This window comes from Crinia signifera, chromosome 7, assembly GCF_055691185.1.
Source record: "Crinia signifera chromosome 7, ASM5569118v1, whole genome shotgun sequence".
Taxonomy (NCBI): domain Eukaryota; kingdom Metazoa; phylum Chordata; class Amphibia; order Anura; family Myobatrachidae; genus Crinia; species Crinia signifera.
The window spans coordinates 142,759,992-142,779,911 of record NC_139223.1 but is presented as its reverse complement, the minus strand read 5'-3'; positions in this window follow the sequence as shown (position 1 = coordinate 142,779,911).

Below are 19,920 nucleotides of genomic sequence, written 5' to 3'. Positions count from 1 at the left end.
TTCAAAACCATGCACCAGAATCCACTTCTTTCAACTCAGTAATACATTTTGGATGTGCACCTAGAGTTTAGAGCAGAAAAACAGGTACTTTTAGAATTTTAATTTTTTGACCAAATCGACAGCCCCGGCGGTTATAAAAATGTTGATATGGATGTGATTTTTTTTTTACTGCGGTTTCAAAACCATGCACCAGAATCCAATTCTTTCAACTCAGTAATACATGTTGGATGTGTACCTAGAGTTTAAAGCATAAAAACAGGAACTTTTAGAATTTTCATTTTTTGACCAAAACGACAGCCCCGGGGTTTATAAAAATGTTGATATGGATGTGATTTTTTTTCTGACTGCGATTTCAAAACCATGCACCAGAATCCACTTATTTCAACTCAGTAATAAATTTTGGATGTGTACCTAGAGTTTAAAGCAGAAAAACAGGAACTTTTAGAATTTTCATTTTTTGACCAAAACGACTGCCCCGGGGGTTATAAAATTGTTGATATGGATGTGATTTTTTTTTTGACTGCGATTTCAAAACCATGCACCAGAATCCACTTCTTTCAACTCAGTAATACATTTTGGATGTGTACCTAGAGTTTAAAGCAGAAAATCAGGAACTTTTAGAATTTTCATTTTTTGACCAAAACGACAGCCCTGGGGTTATAAAAATGTTGATGTGGAAGTGATTTTTTTTCTGACTGCGGATTCAAAACCGTGCACCAGAATCCACTTCTTTCAACTCAGTAATATATTTTGGTTGTGTACCTAGAGTTTAAAGCAGAAAAACAGGAACTTTTAGAATTTTCATTTTTTTGACCAAAACGACAGCCCCGAGGGTTATAAAAATGTTGATATGGATGTGATTTTTTTTCTGACTGCGGTTTCAAAACCATGCACCAGAATCCACTTCTTTCAACTCAGTAATACATTTTGGATGTGTACCTAGAGTTTAAAGCAGAAAAACAGGAACTTTTAGAATTTTAATTTTTTGACCAAAACGACAGCCCCGGGGTTATAAAAATGTTGATGTGGATGTGATTTTTTTTCTGACTGCGGTTTCAAAACCGTGCACCAGAATCCACTTCTTTCAACTCAGTAATACATTTTGGATGTGTACCTAGAGTTTAAAGCAGAAAAACAGGAACTTTTAGAATTTTCATTTTTTGACCAAAACGACAGCCCCGGGGGTTATAAAAATGTTGATATGGATGTGATTTTTTTTCTGACTGCGGTTTCAAAACATGCACCAGAATCCACTTCTTTCAAATCAGTAATACATTTTGGATGTGTACCTAGAGTTTAAAAGCAGAAAAACAGGAACTTTTAGAATTTTCATTTTTTGACCAAAACGACAGCCCCGGGGGTTATAAAAATGTTGATATGGATGTGATTTTTTTTGACTGCGGTTTCAAAACCATGCACCAGAATCCACTTCTTTCAACTCAGTAATACATTTTGGATGTGTACCTAGAGTTTAAAGCAGAAAAAACAGGAACTTTTAGAATTTTCATTTTTTGACCAAAACGACAGCCCCGGGGGTTATAAAAATGTTGATATGGATGTGATTTTTTTTCTGACTGCGGTTTCAAAACATGCACCAGAATCCACTTCTTTCAAATCAGTAATACATTTTGGATGTGTACCTAGAGTTTAAAAGCAGAAAAACAGGAACTTTTAGAATTTTCATTTTTTGACCAAAACGACAGCCCCGGGGGTTATAAAAATGTTGATATGGATGTGATTTTTTTTCTGACTGCGGTTTCAAAACCATGCACCAGAATCCACTTCTTTCAACTCAGTAATACATTTTGGATGTGTACCTAGAGTTTAAAGCAGAAAAACAGGAACTTTTAGAATTTTCATTTTTTGACCAAAACGACAGCCCCAGGGGTTATAAAAATGTTGATATGGATGTGATTTTTTTTCTGACTGCGGTTTCAAAACCATGCACCAGAATCCACTTCTTTCAACTCAGTAATACATTTTCGATGTGTACCTAGAGTTTAGAGCAGAAAAACAGGAACTTTTCGAATTTTCATTTTTTGACCAAAACGACAGCCCCGGGAGTTATAAAAATGTTGATATGGATGTGATTTTTTTTGACTGCGGTTTCAAAACCATGCACCAGAATCCACTTCTTTCAACTCAGTAATACATTTTGGATGTGTACCTAGAGTTTAAAGCAGAAAAAAAGGAACTTTTAGAATTTTCATTTTTTGACCAAAACGACAGCCCCAGGGGTTATAAAAATGTTGATATGGATGTGATTTTTTTTCTGACTGCGGTTTCAAAACCATGCACCAGAATCCACTTCTTTCAACTCAGTAATACAATTTTGATGTGTACCTAGAGTTTAGAGCAGAAAAACAGGTACTTTTAGAATTTTAATTTTTTGACCAAATCGACAGCCCCGGCGGTTATAAAAATGTTGATATGGATGTGATTTTTTTTTTGACTGCGGTTTCAAAACCATGCACCAGAATCCACTTCTTTCAACTCAGTAATACATTTTGGATGTGTACCTAGAGTTTAAAGCAGAAAAAAAAGGAACTTTTAGAATTTTCATTTTTTGACCAAAACGACAGCCCCGGGGGTTATAAAAATGTTGATATGGATGTGATTTTTTTTCTGACTGCGGTTTCAAAACCATGCACCAGAATCCACTTCTTTCAACTCAGTAATACATTTTGGATGTGTACCAAGAGTTTAAAGCAGAAAAACAGGAACTTTTAGAATTTTCATTTTTTGACCAAAACGACAGCCCCGGGGGTTATAAAAATGTTGATATGGATGTGATTTTTTTTCTGACTGCGGTTTCAAAACCATGCACCAGAATCCACTTCTTTCAACTCAGTAATACATTTTGGATGTGTACCTAGAGTTTAAAGCAGAAAAACAGGAACTTTTAGAATTTTCCTTTTTGGATCAAAACAACAGCTCCGGGGTTATAAAAATGTTGATATGGATGTGATTTTTTTTCTGACTGTGGACTCAAAACGGTGCACCAGAATCCACTTCTTTCAACTCAGTAATACATTTTGGATGTGTACCTAGAGTTTAAAGCAGAAAAACAGGAACTTTTAGAATTTTCATTTTTTGACCAAAACGACAGCTCCGGGGGTTATAAAAATGTTGATATGGATGTGATTTTTTTTCTGACTGTGGTTTCAAAACCATGCACCAGAATCCACTTCTTTCAACTCCGTAATACATTTTGGATGTGTACCTAGAGAGTAAAGCAGAAAAACCGGAACTTTTAGAATTTTCATTTTTTGACCAAAACGACAGCCCCGGGGGTTATAAAAATGTTGATATGGATGTGATTTTTTTTCTGACTGCGGTTTCAAAACCATGCACCAGAATCCACTTCTTTCAACTCAGTAATACATTTTGGATGTGTACCTAGAGTTTAAAGCAGAAAAACAGGAACTTTTAGAATTTTCATTTTTTGACCAAAACGACAGCCCCAGGGGTTATAAAAATGTTGATATGGATGTGATTTTTTTTCTGACTGCGGTTTCAAAACCATGCACCAGAATCCACTTCTTTCAACTCAGTAATACATTTTCGATGTGTACCTAGAGTTTAGAGCAGAAAAACAGGAACTTTTCGAATTTTCATTTTTTGACCAAAACGACAGCCCCGGGAGTTATAAAAATGTTGATATGGATGTGATTTTTTTTGATTGCGGTTTCAAAACCATGCACCAGAATCCACTTCTTTCAACTCAGTAATACATTTTGGATGTGTACCTAGAGTTTAAAGCAGAAAAAAAGGAACTTTTAGAATTTTCATTTTTTGACCAAAACGACAGCCCCAGGGGTTATAAAAATGTTGATATGGATGTGATTTTTTTTCTGACTGCGGTTTCAAAACCATGCACCAGAATCCACTTCTTTCAACTCAGTAATACATTTTTGATGTGTACCTAGAGTTTAGAGCAGAAAAACAGGTACTTTTAGAATTTTAATTTTTTGACCAAATCGACAGCCCCGGCGGTTATAAAAATGTTGATATGGATGTGATTTTTTTTTTGACTGCGGTTTCAAAACCATGCACCAGAATCCACTTCTTTCAACTCAGTAATACATTTTGGATGTGTACCTAGAGTTTAAAGCAGAAAAAAAAGGAACTTTTAGAATTTTCATTTTTTGACCAAAACGACAGCCCCGGGGGTTATAAAAATGTTGATATGGATGTGATTTTTTTTCTGACTGCGGTTTCAAAACCATGCACCAGAATCCACTTCTTTCAACTCAGTAATACATTTTGGATGTGTACCAAGAGTTTAAAGCAGAAAAACAGGAACTTTTAGAATTTTCATTTTTTGACCAAAACGACAGCCCCGGGAGTTATAAAAATGTTGATATGGATGTGATTTTTTTTCTGACTGCGGTTTCAAAACCATGCACCAGAATCCACTTCTTTCAACTCAGTAATACATTTTGGATGTGTACCTAGAGTTTAAAGCAGAAAAACAGGAACTTTTAGAATTTTCCTTTTTGGATCAAAACAACAGCTCCGGGGTTATAAAAATGTTGATATGGATGTGATTTTTTTTCTGACTGTGGACTCAAAACGGTGCACCAGAATCCACTTCTTTCAACTCAGTAATACATTTTAGATGTGTACCTAGAGTTTAAAGCAGAAAAACAGGAACTTTTAGAATTTTCATTTTTTGACCAAAACGACAGCTCCGGGGGTTATAAAAATGTTGATATGGATGTGATTTTTTTTCTGACTGTGGTTTCAAAACCATGCACCAGAATCCACTTCTTTCAACTCCGTAATACATTTTGGATGTGTACCTAGAGAGTAAAGCAGAAAAACCGGAACTTTTAGAATTTTCATTTTTTGACCAAAACGACAGCTCCGGTGGTTATAAAAATGTTGATATGGATGTGATTTTTTTCTGACTGCGGTTTCAAAACCATGCACCAGAATCAACTTCTTTCTACTCAGTAATACATTTTGGATGTGTACAGTATGAATCAATCTGAAATTTAGTATGGCGTTGTTTGAAAGATGGTAGTATACGATAGCAATACCAACTTTCCTCAGCAATGCCAACTGCCTTCTTCGTATGAATTTTTGTAAGGAAGGGGGACAAAACTCCATCACAGGCAATTGGGATGAACTAACTGACATTTTGTAAAGAACCCCCTCCACCACCCACCGGATAACAGTCATTTGGTGTGGAGTAATTTTGTCTCATAATGTACATTTTTGCTCATACTGTGTGTCACAATGTAAATGTAGCATATATTGTCGCATAATGTGATTTTTAGGTCATACGTGTGGCATAACGAGATTTTTGGTCATATCGTGTATCTTAATATGAATTCTGGCTCACACTGTGTGTGTCAAAATGTGACTTTTAGCTCATACCATGTGTCTTAATGTGAATTTTGGCTCACACTGTGTATGCCCTAAGGTAAATTTTGTCTCATACATGTGTCTTAATATGGACGTTGCTCAATCCTTGTGGCATAATGGGGGTTATTGTAATTCAGTCGATCCTCTGCACATTTTGATAGGTCTGTATGTGCTTGTACAGTCCAAGCGGAGGGGGGGTGGGCGTGGGGTGGCGGGACTTGGAATCTGCCTATGGGAACGACCAGTGTTCCCATGGTAATTCCCCGATGACACAGATGTGGGGGTGGGCAGCTTACACCGACGAAGAAAATGTTCCAGCCTCGACAAGGTGCTTGGGGAGGTGAAAGCTGGAACCAACAAATGTGATGTTCTGGCTTTGGCTAGGTGGTGCTAAGGGAGTAAAAGTGGGACCTGGCAGAAGAGATGTTCCACTAGCGATGAGATGTTTGGAGAATGAAAACATAAACCGGTGAATTACATGTCCCAGCCGCGGTGAGGTGCTTGGGGGTAAAAGCTGGAACTGACTAATTAAATGTTCCAGCCACGACGAGGTGCTTGGTGGGTGAAAGCCGGAACCGGCACATGAGATTTTCCGGCCGCGGCGTGTTGGTGGGGGGGGTGAAAGCCGCAACTGGCGAATGAGATGTTCCGGCCGCGGCGAGGTACTTGGCTGGAGAAAGCCGGAACCGGCAAATTAGATGTTCCAGATGCGGCAAGGTGCTTGGGGGGTGAAATTCCCTGACATCTCCCCACGACTGGATGCAGCAGAGCATGGGGACCTGCAAACTTGGTAAAACTGAGTTTAGCAACATCTCTGTACTACTGTAAGGTCATCTTTACTACAGCATATACTAAAGTTGGAATGGCAGGAGCAGCTACCCACAACAGGTAAGGAGGCGCAATATTATTTTCCTGGCATACATGAATATTTATCTAATATATATGTTTACTATAGACCCTCTTCCATACGTTATGGTTATAGCTTGATAAATGAGGTTCTCATATTATTTTACGCGGACAGCAAGCCAAATAAGGACTGATATCTGTGCAGGTAATACTGTATAGGTGATTTCTCCTGCATTGCCTATTCATTGAATGGCAATGATACTTTTTTTCTACAAAAGTAGGTGGAAATAATCATTTTCACCTACTTTGGTAGAAATAAAGTGATAGTACATAGGCCCCAATATACTACTTTCACATAGCTATACCCTTTCACATTCGCTTTGGATGTGAATGATGGAATCAGCAAACAAGTTGTTCCAGCCGCGGCAAGGACCTTGAGGTGGTTAAAGCTGGAACGGACTAATACGATGTTCAGGCCGCGACAAGGTGTTTGAGGAGTGAAAGCATGAACTGGCACATGAAATGTTCCAGCCGCGGCGAGTTGCTCCTTGGGAGAATTCTAGAACAGACAAATCAAATGTTCCACTTGATGCAAGGTGTTTTGGGGGTAAAAGCCGTAACTGGCAAATGAGATGATCCGGCATCCAATGAGGTGTTTGGGAGATGAAAGCCTGAACCAACGCATGAGACGCACTGGCCAAGGGGAGTTGATTGGGGGGTGACAGCTGGAAGCGACGGATTAAATGTTCCAGACGCGGCAAGGTCCTTTGGGGTTGAATGCCAGAACCGGCGCATGAAATGTTCCAGACGCGACAAGATGTTTTGGAGGGTGAAAGCTGGAACCATTGAGTGAGATGTTCCAGCCGTAGTGAGGTGCTTTGGGGTAAAAGCCGGAACCGATGAATTAAATGTTCCTGCCGCGATGAGGTGCTTGGGGAGGTGAAAGCTGGAACCGAGGAATGTGATCGGCCTCCGCAAAGTGCTGGGGGGCAAAAGCTGGATCTGGCACATAAAATGTTAATGACGCAATGAGATGCTTAGGGAGTGAAAGCTGGACCTGGCATAAGAGATGTTCCACTAGCGATGAGATGTTTGGAGGGTGAAATCCTGGACCGGTGAATGAGATGTCCCAGCCGCGGTGAGGTGCTTGGGGGTAAAAGCTGGAACCGACAAATAAAATGTTCCAGCTGTGACGAGGTACTTGGGGAGTTGAAAGCTGGAACCGACGAGTGACATGTTTCAGCAGCGGCGAGGTGCTTGGGGGTAAAAGCTGGAACCGACAAATAAAATGTTTCAGCCTCGACAAGGTGCTTGGAGAGGTGAAAGCTGGAACTGACAAATGTGATGTTCTGGCTTTGGCTAGGTGCTGGGGGGCAAAAGCTGGATCTGGCGCATTAAATGTTCCTGACGCGATGAGGTCCTGAGGGAGTGAAAGCTAAACCTGGCATAAGAGATGTTCCACTAGCAACAAGATGTTTGGAGGGTGAAAACCGAAACCGGTACTTAGATGTTGCCGCGGCGAGGTGCTTGGGGGTAAAAGCTGGAACCGACTAATTAAATGTTCCAGCCGCAAGGAGATGCTTGGGGAGCTGAAAGCTGGAACCGACGAATGTGATATTCTGGCTTCGACTTGGTGCTGGGGGGGCAAAAGCTGGATCTGGCGCATTACATGTTCCTGACACGATGAGGTCCTGAGGGAGTGAAAGCTGGACCTGGCAGAAGAGATGTTCCACTGGTGACGAGATGTTTGGAGGGTGAAAACCTGATCCAGTGAATAAGATGTCCCGGCTGTGGTGAGGTGCTTGGGGGTAAAAGCTGGAACCGACGAATTAAATGCTCCAGCCGCGACGAAGTGTTTGGGGAGTAGATAGCTGGAACCGACGAGCGACGAGTTTGATGTTCTAGCTGCGGCAAGGTACTTTGGGGTAAAAGCTGGAACCGACAAATAAAATGTTCCAACCGCAAGCAGATGCTTGGGGAGGTGAAAGCTGGAACCGATGAATGTGATCGGCTTCGGCAAGGTGCTGGGGGGAAAAAGCTGGATCTGGCGCACTAATGTTCCTGACGCGATGAGGTGCTGAGGGAGTGAAAGCTGAACCAGGCATAAGAGATGTTCCACTAGCGATGTTTGGAGGGTGAAAACCTGAACCACTGAATGAGATGTTGCGGCCGTGGCGAGGTGCTTGGGGGTAAAAGCTGGAACCGACTAATTAAATGGTCCAGTCGCAACGAGGTGCTTGGGGAGTAGATAGCTGAAACAGATGAGTGAGATGTTCCAGCTGCGGCGAGATGCTTTGGGGTAAAAGCTGGAACCGATGAATAAAATGTTCCAGCCACAAGGAGATGCTTGGGAGGTGAAAGCTGGAACAGATGAATGTGATGTTCTGGCTTCGACTTGGTGCTGGGGGGCAAAAGTTGGATCTGGCGCATTACATGTTCCGGATGTGATGAGGTGCTGAGGGAGTGAAAGCTGGACCTGGCACAAGAGATGTTCCACTAGCAACGAGATGTTTGGAGGTGAAAACCTGAACCAGTGGATAAGATATCCCGGCCGCGGTGAGGTACTTGGGGAGTTGAAAGCTGGAACCGACGAGTGAGATGTTCCAGCCACGGCAAGGTGCTTGGGGGTAAATGCTGGACCCGATGAATAAAATGTTCCAGCCTCGACAATGTGCTTGGGGAGGAGAAAGCTGGAACCAACAAATGTGATGTTCTGGCTTTGGCTAGGTGCTGGGGCGCAAAAAACAGATCTGGCGCATTAAATGTTCCTGACACGATGAGGTGCTGAGGGAGTGAAAGCTGAACCTGGCATAAGAGATGTTCCACTAGCGACAAGATGTTTGGAGGGTGAAAACCTGAAGCGGTACTTAGATGTTGCGGCCGCGGCGAGGTGCTTGGTGGTAAAAGCTGGAACCGACAAATTAAATGTTCCCGCCGCAACGAAGTGCTTGAGGAGTAGATAGCTGGAACCGACGAGTGAGATTTTCCAGCTGCGGCGAGGTGCTTTGTGGTAAAAGCTGGAAGTGACAAATAAAATGTTACAGCAGAAAGGAGATGCTTGGGGAGCTGAAAGCTGGAACCGACGAATGTGATGTTCTGGCTTCAACTTGGTGCTGGGGGGCAAAAGCTGGATCTGGCGCATTACATGTTCTGGACGTGATGAGGCGCTGAGGGAGTGAACCGGTGAATAAGATATCCCGGCCGCGGTGAGGTGCTTGGGGTTAAAAGCTGGAACCGACTAATTAAATGTTCCAGCCGCGACGAGGTACTTGGGAAGTTGAAAGCTGGAACCGACGAGTGAGATGTTCCAGCCGCGGCGAGGTGCTTGGGGGTAAAATCTGGAATCGACGAATAAAATGTTCCAGCCGCGACAAGGTGCTTGGGGAGGTGAAAGCTGGATCTGACGAATGTGATGTTCTGGTTTCCGCAAGGTGCTGGGGGGGAAAAGCTGGATCTGGTGCATTAAATTTTCCTGACGCGATGAGGTGCTTAGGGAGTGAAAGCTGGACCTGGCATAAGAGATGTTCCACTAGCAACAAGATTTTTGGAGGGTGAAAACCTGAACCGGTGAATTACATGTCCTAGCCGCGGTGAGATGCTTGGGAGTAAAAGCTGGAACCGACTAATTAAATGTTCAAGCCGCGACGAGGTGCTTGGTGGGTGAAAGCCGGAGCTGGCGCATGAGATGTTCTTGCTGCGGCGTGTTGGTGGGGGGGGTGAAAGCCGGAACCGGCGAATGAGATGTTCCGGCCGCGGCGAGGTGGTTGGAGGTGGAAGCCTGAACCAGAAAATTAGATGTTCCAGATGTGGCAGGGTGCTTGGGGGGTGAAATTCCCTAACAGCTCCTCACGACTGGATGCAGCAGAGCATGGGGACCTGCAAAGTTGGTAAAACTGAGTCCCGGGTCCGCAGTTTAGCAATCACTGGGGCAGGGGCTGATAAGGATAACTTTTCTTTACATTACGGGATTTATGTGTGTTTCTATGTAAGACACAGTAAAAATAAATATTCATGTATGTCCTGAACATATTATCGCGCCTCTTTCTTTGTTTTTCCAGATAGACTTCTCCACGAATGAATTGTGATGTCAACAACTTATCCAGCTACATCTCTGTACTACTGTAAGGTCATCTTTACTACAGCATATACTAAAGTTGGAATAGCAGGAGCAGCTACCCACAACAGGTAAGGAGGCGCGATATTATTTTCCTGGCATACATGAATATTTATCTAATATATATGTTTACTATAGACCCTCTTCCATACGTTATGGTTATAGCTTGATAAATTTAGGTTCTCATATTATTTTATGCGGACAGCAAGCCAAATCAGGACTGATATCTGTGCAGGTAATACTGTATAAGTGATTTCTCCTGCATTGCCTATTAATTGAATGGCAATCATACTTATTTTCTACAAAAGTAGGTGGAAATAATCATTTTCTCATACTTTTGTAGAAATAAAGTGATAATACATAGGCCTCAATATACTACTTTCACATAGCTATCTAAAAAGCTATTCTATTAGCTATTCTAAAATGCCATTCTTTTGAATAGTGATTCCTGTCGTATTCTATCGATGGTGTATTCATTTGTATTTGTAAATACAAATACGAATGTCCCATCAATACGAATACGAAAAATCATATTTTTGGCATAAAAAATGCCCAAAATACGAATACGCCCTAGGGATGGCCATCGTTGCCATTGCCATCGATGGTTGCCATCGATGGCAATTCTGCAACAGGCCATCGATAGTGCTAAACTATGCAATGGATGACCATCAATATTTTTACATATCGATGGTCATCCATTGTGTTTGATTGATTGGCCTGTGGGCCAATCAAAACACGGGGGCGCGGCTTTGCGGGTGTCAGGGGGCAGAGCTATAAACAAAAAAAAGCAAAACATCGTTTTGCTGTTCCATCAATGGAGAGAAACCATCTGGCTCTCCCCCATCGTTGGCAAAAGTATTCGACATCGGCCATTAACCATCAATGATTTTGAATCATCGATGGTCGATGGTCATCCCTAATATGCCCCCCAAAAAATCATATTTTCCAATGAAAATACTAATTATTTTTTTTACGAATTCATCTTAGTAAATTTCCCCCAACATGTTTCTTGGGAATAAACTGGGACCCTGTGTTATTGTGGAATCCAGGGGCTGGGGATATTGTATTTTAGATTATTTTAAGGGAATGGATCAGAGGTCTTTTCTGAACAGAGAAACATATGTAACTGGACGGAAAGCATAGGTAACTGATGTCAATGGGGACCTTGATAGAGATTGTTATACCCCTTTTACACCAAAAACCCTGGTCGGACCCTGGTCTTTGAATGCTGGAGTATCCAGGGTCTGACCCTGCTTTATACCCCATTTACACAGCACTTTGACCTGGGTCGGACCTGGGTCTGCACCATTTACACTGAACCTGGGTCAGCCCTGCCTTAAACAGTATATATTATATTTATATAAATATATATATGGATAGATACGAAAGGACAGAGTGCGCCAATAATTTAAACTCTCCACCACCAATAATAACTGTGATGACACTTTTTACAATTTTCACAATTTAATACACAGTAAAAATGAATAAAAATTTTTTTTTGTTTGTAGTTTATGTCGTATTCAATTGAAACACCCAACGCGTTTCGTCAACACTGACTTCCTCAGGGGTGACTTTCTAGGTGGATAAAAAAGAATGGAGGAGGTATAAATTAGCTTCTATCTGCTAAATATAGATAGATGCCTATGAGATTGTGAGGGTACATACCAATATGTTGTTGGTATAGCAATACTACACACAGGACGACTTCCACTTTATAAACAAGATGGACCTCGAGTGGATCCTATTGGGATGTGCGGTTATGCAGCATCTATAATGGGTTTATACAATAGTATGAGGAGTGAGAAAGGAGAAGAATGAAGGAGGTACAGATTAGCTTCTATCTGTTAGATAAAGATAGGTGCCTGTAAGCTTGTAAGCGTACATACCGATATGTTGTTGGAATAGCAATACTACACACAGGACGACTTCCACTTTTTAAAAACAGGATGGACCTCGAGTGGATCCTATTAGGATGTGCGGTTATGCAGCATCTATAATGGGTTTATACAATAATATGAGGCATAAGCGGAAAAGGGCTGATTACGTATGGGCTAATTACATATGGGAAAGTGTGGTTTAAGTGGCTGATTCTACATACCATTTCACTTTAAAAGTTTTTTAAAAAACCAGGTTCAGTCAACAGGGAGACAGAATGTTCTTTCACAAATTATACCTATAAGATTAACATAAGACCAAAATCCATATTACAGATATACAGAGAATAACAACATGACAGCCTTCAACATGTCTCTAGACTACATTATGATCCCCAGCATATTGTCTGGGTAGTGTAATAACATAATTGGTTATTCCATTTATAAAGTGCTTTGAGTCCCCGCACATGCACAATTGATTATTAAGGTGCTTAATACCACAAATGGGTTCAATTACATACCATATAACTATGGGCAAAATTTCAGAACATCACATACCTTGTCAGAAGTACTGGAGCTCACAGTCTGTCATCCACTGCACATAGCAGCTGATGCAGACTGCTACAGTTTATATAGCAGTAGTTTACTGACATCACTTCCTGCTTAGTTTAATATGCATGCTTAGTTTGAAGGCTTTAGAAATATAATACAGTTTGGAAACTGTTAAGGCCAAGTCAATATGACAGCGCTGTACCAGAAAAGATTATCATTTCATGTGTACAATTGATAATAAGTGTTAAATGGGTAAAGGATATAAATCCTTCGCGTGCGTTCCAAATTGCGGTTCACGAGGCTCTAACTTCCGTTTCCGGAAGTTCCTGATGGAGTGCAGGCGCTTCCCGTCCTCCGTGGGTATGAATGGGCGTGTTGATGATGCGCAACACGCCCATTCATACCCACGGAGGACGGGAAGCGCCTGCACTCCATCAGGAACTTCCGGAAACGGAAGTTAGAGCCTCGTGAACCGCAATTTGGAACGCACGCGAAGGATTTATATCCTTTACCCATTTAACACTTATTATCAATTGTACACATGAAATGATAATCTTTTCTGGTACAGCGCTGTCATATTGACTTGGCCTTAACAGTTTCCAAACTGTATTATATTTCTAAAGCCTTCAAACTAAGCATGCATATTAAACTAAGCAGGAAGTGATGTCAGTAAACTACTGCTATATAAACTGTAGCAGTCTGCATCAGCTGCTATGTGCAGTGGATGACAGACTGTGAGCTCCAGTACTTCTGACAAGGTATGTGATGTTCTGAAATTTTGCCCATAGTTATATGGTATGTAATTGAACCCATTTGTGGTATTAAGCACCTTAATAATCAATTGTGCATGTGCGGGGACTCAAAGCACTTTATAAATGGAATAACCAATTATGTTATTACACTACCCAGACAATATGCTGGGGATCATAATGTAGTCTAGAGACATGTTGAAGGCTGTCATGTTGTTATTCTCTGTATATCTGTAATATGGATTTTGGTCTTATGTTAATCTTATAGGTATAATTTGTGAAAGAACATTCTGTCTCCCTGTTGACTGAACCTGGTTTTTTAAAAAACTTTTAAAGTGAAATGGTATGTAGAATCAGCCACTTAAACCACACTTTCCCATATGTAATTAGCCCATACGTAATCAGCCCTTTTCCGCTTATGCCTCATATTATTGTATAAACCCATTATAGATGCTGCATAACCGCACATCCTAATAGGATCCACTCGAGGTCCATCCTGTTTTTAAAAAGTGGAAGTCGTCCTGTGTGTAGTATTGCTATTCCAACAATATATCGGTATGTACGCTTACAAGCTTACAGGCACCTATCTTTATCTAACAGATAGAAGCTAATCTGTACCTCCTTCATTCTTCTCCTTTCTCACTCCTCATACTATTGTATAAACCCATTATAGATGCTGCATAACCGCACATCCCAATAGGATCCACTCGAGGTCCATCTTGTTTATAAAGTGGAAGTCGTCCTGTGTGTAGTATTGCTATACCAACAACATATTGGTATGTACCCTCACAATCTCATAGGCATCTATCTATATTTAGCAGATAGAAGCTAATTTATACCTCCTCCATTCTTTTTTATCCACCTAGAAAGTCACCCCTGAGGAAGTCAGTGTTGACGAAACGCGTTGGGTGTTTCAATTGAATACGACATAAACTACAAACAAAAAAAAAATTTTATTCATTTTTACTGTGTATTAAATTGTGAAAATTGTAAAAAGTGTCATCACAGTTATTATTGGTGGTGGAGAGTTTAAATTATTGGCGCACTCTGTCCTTTCGTATCTATCCATTTCTATTCTTCCCCTACTAACAGAGGGGACAATCAGAGTTGCAGCCAACACATCTTGTAACAGCGCATTGAAGGGGTATTTTCTCTTTTTCCATAAATATATATATATATATATATATATATTATATTTATATAAATATATATATATATATATTTATAGAAATATATAATATATATACAATATATATATATATATATATATATATATATATATATTTATATATATATATATATATATATATATATATAATATTTAAGGCAGGGCTGACCCAGGTTTGGTGTTTTTTAGGGGGTAGATGGGGAGTGCTGTCCCCGGGTGCTGGGAGGAGGGGGGTCCCTGCGGCTGCTGAGGGGAGGGGGGTACCTGTCAGCCTGTGGTCGGATCTCACTCAGCGGAGGGGATTATGTGCGCCGCTGCTGTACCTCTCCCCACAGCCGCGAAGTTCCTGCGGCGAATGTACAGTCAGTGGCTGGGGTCCCTCTGGCGCATGGGAACTAGTACTAGTTCCCATGCGCCGGAGGGACCGACGACACTGGCTGTCCATTCGCCGCAGGGACCGGCTGCCGGGGGATGGTACAGCAGCGGCGCACATCATCCCCTCCGCTGAGCTCCGACTGCAGGCTGACAGGACAGGTACCCCCCCTCCCCTCAGCAGCCACAGGGACCCCCCTCCTCCCGCAGCAGCTGGGCACATCTTCCCCAGCGCTGCACGCTGTGGACCCGCTGCGGGTGCCTGCACCCACAGCGGGACCATTTACACCGCCATTTATACGGGTCCTATCCGGGTTCTACTCAGGACCTGGGTAGAGGACCCGTGTAAATGGACACGGATATACCCCATTTACACCGCTGATGATCCGGGTCGGACCCGCAGCTGACACGGATTTTTCGGCGTAAAAGGGGTTTAGTTTTTCCAGTACCTTGTTCTGTGATGTTCCCTGAAGATGTAAAGCCAGTCCTAGTAGAAGGGGCAGAGGTTTAAATCCAATCCAGTGTGCATCTTAGTGCAGGAGTGCAATCCGTTTGTTCTGGAAAGACATTCATGTAGTGACGTACAAGTTTAAGGTAAGTCCCTGGATATTTTTGATGACTCTGAAGTCAGCTGTGTAGAATTTAAGCTGTTTTGTAGAGATGGTCAGGAGCAAATAAACGATAATAATATTGCCAAGGTGTAAATATGCTTTCTTTATTTACTGTTTTTGCTTTGATCCAACACAAAACAGCACCATGATCTTATATTGATAAAATGAGTTAAAAAATATAATTTTAATCGTCTATTTTTTCTATGTATTTTAACATGAGGCTATGCTAGTGTATTTTACATATAAATTCTTCATAATGTCTAAAAGTTATTGTTGCTTTGCTATGTCACTAGTCACGGTGAAGAATGCCAATACTCCATTCTGCGTCCTTTAGATTCCTCTATAAAGATCTCTTTGTAATATGCATGGACAGGGTGAATCTGTGGGTTGAATGCTGCAATTGTGTTCTAACAGAAGTTGGCAGCTGTGAAGCGTGTGCTGTAAAATAAAGTATTAAACACTGCATTCGCATTTTTTTTATTGCTTTGTGGTGCAGCACTATAAAGAAAAGGAAAGATAACACTTACACAGCATGTCAAAGTTTTACTCAAAGTTACTCAAACAAAACATACATGCATTATTATGAAAATAAAACATGCAGTATTCTGCATTATTTCCACAAGGTGGTGCTATAACACATCAAAATATAGTAGTGTGATAACATTGATAACATTGATAGAGACAATTAAGCTTCTGATTCTCTATAACAAACTATTATTCAGGGGTACTCAAAAAATGGGTGGTTGTGTGCAGGAGGTTTTGGCAGTCATATTTGATGCAGAAGCTTGGTTACCCCACCAGCCAGTTTGCATAGTAATTGCAATAGTCATTACAAGTTACGCTCCACTTCAAATGCTCAGCTCTTGTGCATCTCTCATAATAGGAATTACAGTATCTAGACCTGGGGTAGCCAACCCTAGTCCTCGAGAGCTACCAACAGTGCATGTTTTGCAGGTCTCCTCACAGAATCACAAGTGAGCTAATTAGCTCCATCTGTGTATCTTTTAAAATGTGTCAGTGATTAATGAGTTCAGCTGTGCAGCAGCTAGGTTGTCTGGAAAATGTGAACTGTTGGTAGCTCTCGAGGGCTAGGGTTGGCTACCACTGATCTAGAGTGAGTGAAATCCAGATAATATCTGACACAGCGCCCACTGTAACTGATATCAGCCTAGAACAGGGGTAGCCAACTCCAGTCCTTAAGAACTACCAACAGTAGGACAGACAAGGCACACATAATATATATAGAGCAATTCAGATTATGGAATACGCATCTAAGAAAGAGTTTCAGATGGTGGTTCTGTCACTAGATGGCGAAAAAGCTTTTGATCGCTTAAACTGGACATTTTTGGGGAAAACCCTGGAAAAGTTTGGATTTGAGGGGAGCTTTTTGAGAGCAATACTCTCGCTGTACTCTGCGCCATCAGCACGAGTATATTGCCTTTCACAGAAATTTAAGATCACAAACGGGACAAGACAAGGTTGCCCGCTCTCTCCGGTAATGTATGTACTGGTGATCGAACCACTTGCTGAAACAATTAGGCAATCATCAGAAATTTCGGGACCGATAATAAATAAAAGTCAACATAAAATATTACTATACGCAGATGATGTGCTTCTCTTCCTTACAAACCCCAAACATACTTTGATCCCACTTATGAATATCATTAAAGAATTCTCCAGAGTATCATATTATAAACTGAATACAAATAAATCCGAAATTCTTCCATTAAATCTTGAGCCTAAAGACTGGGATGTCCTAAAAGAAAGATATAATTTCAGATGGAAAGAGAATTCGTTGCAGTATTTGGGTGTCCATCTAGTATCCAACGAAAATAACCTGATAGATTTTAACTATACCCCCCTTCTTCATCAATTGAATACAAAAATTAATAACTGGATGAACCTAGAAGTATCAGTATTGGGTAGAATTGCCATGTTAAAAATGTTCCTACTCCCTAAGGTATTATACCTATTTCGTGCCATTCCAAAAGCTCTCCCTAAATACTGGATTGCTAGGTTTAATAGCATATTTAATAAATACATCTGGAGGAATAAACGTGCTAAAATAGCCAAAAAATATTTGATGCTCCCTAAGGATAGAGGTGGCCTAGGTCTTCCGAACCTAGAGATGTACCAAGCGGCTACATTACTGGATCAAATTAAGACATTAAGATGTGGCCCTATGGGAAGGGACTTCAGATCAGATCCAGAATTAGATAATAGGCCATCAATCCCCTTTGACAACTTAATATGGCTCCCGCCTTCAGTTGGAAATCAATGCAAGGAGCTATCGAAGGATATGAGAACTATACTTACCAATTGGTATAAATTTTTAGACATGATAGACACCCTGGGTTCCCCGATGGGTCATCTACCTCTGGGAGCTTTAACAAAATTAATACCAAATCTTAATCTGGAGTTATGGGGGAAGCTGTCCATAAAAACACTATCAGATCTGTTTGATAATGGACAGCTAATGTCATTTGACCAGATTAAGAATAAATTTGGAGTCCCAAACTCCGACTTTTATAAATATCTGCAGATCAGGCATTGCCTACAATCCGATATTTTTACCTCAAAGGAATTAACAGCTCTCCCTATAGAGTATATACATCAAATTTACGGGGTGAAGAAGAAGGGTGGAATCACCTTTTGGTATAAAATCCTATCACAAGAAAATAGAGAATATAATAGGAAAACTAGATGGCAGCAGAAGTGGGAAAAGGACCTAAATTTTGAATGGGACAATTCACAGTGGACACAATTATTCAATACAGTCAATCATATGTCCAAATCTATAATGCATATTGAAAGGTACATTAAAATCTTCTATCAAACTTATTACACTCCAGCCAAGATAAATAGTTTCTCTCCGGACCAGCCAGATGGGTGCTGGAGGTGTGGGGAAAGAGCGGATATAAAACACATCTTCTGGTCTTGTGTGAAACTAGAAAGTTTTTGGTTGGATATTAAAAAATTGCTTTCTGAAAGTTTGGGCACTGCGGTACAAATATCGCCACATCTGATATTATTACATATTTTACCACCAAACTTAAACGTCTCGAGGAAATACCTCTTGAATCAAATAATCTCTGCAATAGTTGCTACTATTGCCCAATTATGGAAACAGGAACAAGTACCATCCTTTTAGAAAGTAATATATAAGATTGAATATAGCTATAAGATGGAAACTTTAGGGAAAAGTTATGGGGATAGAAAAATAAAATTATGGTCAGACTGGGAAGCCTTTCGGAGGAGAACACTAGATGTGAATCTCCAAACTCATGGTATATAGAAGATGATTGGGGATAGAAACTCCCTTGTTGTTGCACATACTCTTACATTCATTTATCTATTTAGGTACCTATCTAGATATTAAAAGAAATTCTGAAATTTAAATATAAGATATAAAACGATCCACCCTGTCAATATTATGTGTAGTTTGTTTAAGGTGTATAGGTGTTGTAAAACTGTTTGTAAATGTCAATGTCCTAGTGTTGAATATTATGTAATGTCCTTGTGTGGAAGGCCACGATTGGAAGGCCTAAAATGTTTGTTATAATCTTTTAAAAATGCAAATAAAAATGTATAAAAAAAAAAAAAGAACTACCAACAGTTCATGTTTTCCAGCTCACCGCACAGGTGCACTCATTACTGACTGACACATTTTAAAAGATCCACAGGAAGAGTTTATTATTTCACTTGTGATTCTGTTAAGAGACATGGAAAACGTTAACTGTTGGTAGCTCTCAAGGACTGGAGTTGGCTACCCCTGGACTAGAAGATGACATGTTAATAGGTTTTTAAAGTTTCTTGATTATTTAAAAAAAAAAGTAAAATAATTTAATAATTTAAGGTAATACAGTCATTAAATATGTCATCACATATGGTATCCTTGCAATTGTTAGAACATAACAACATTTCTTAATTATATTCTAAACTTCAAATTAATTTGTAATTGTAATATGTACAATTCTTTATATTCTGCCATTATTTTTTAAATCTTGTTTCTAGAACATTTATATCTTCTCTATAAAGTGGCACCTAAACATCTATTTGAATGTACATTTGATTAATTACATATGTATTGCTTGAGAAATGTTGAGGATTAAAAATGTCACTGGTTGCAGGGTAAAGCCATGGCAGTTAGGAGCTGGTTGCTTATCAGCAGTACTGTCATCAGAAATTGTGGGGCCTGGAACTGACAAAATAGGCAGGGCCCCCCTTCCACTTCTTGAACCCCCGGCTTGCCTGGAAGGAC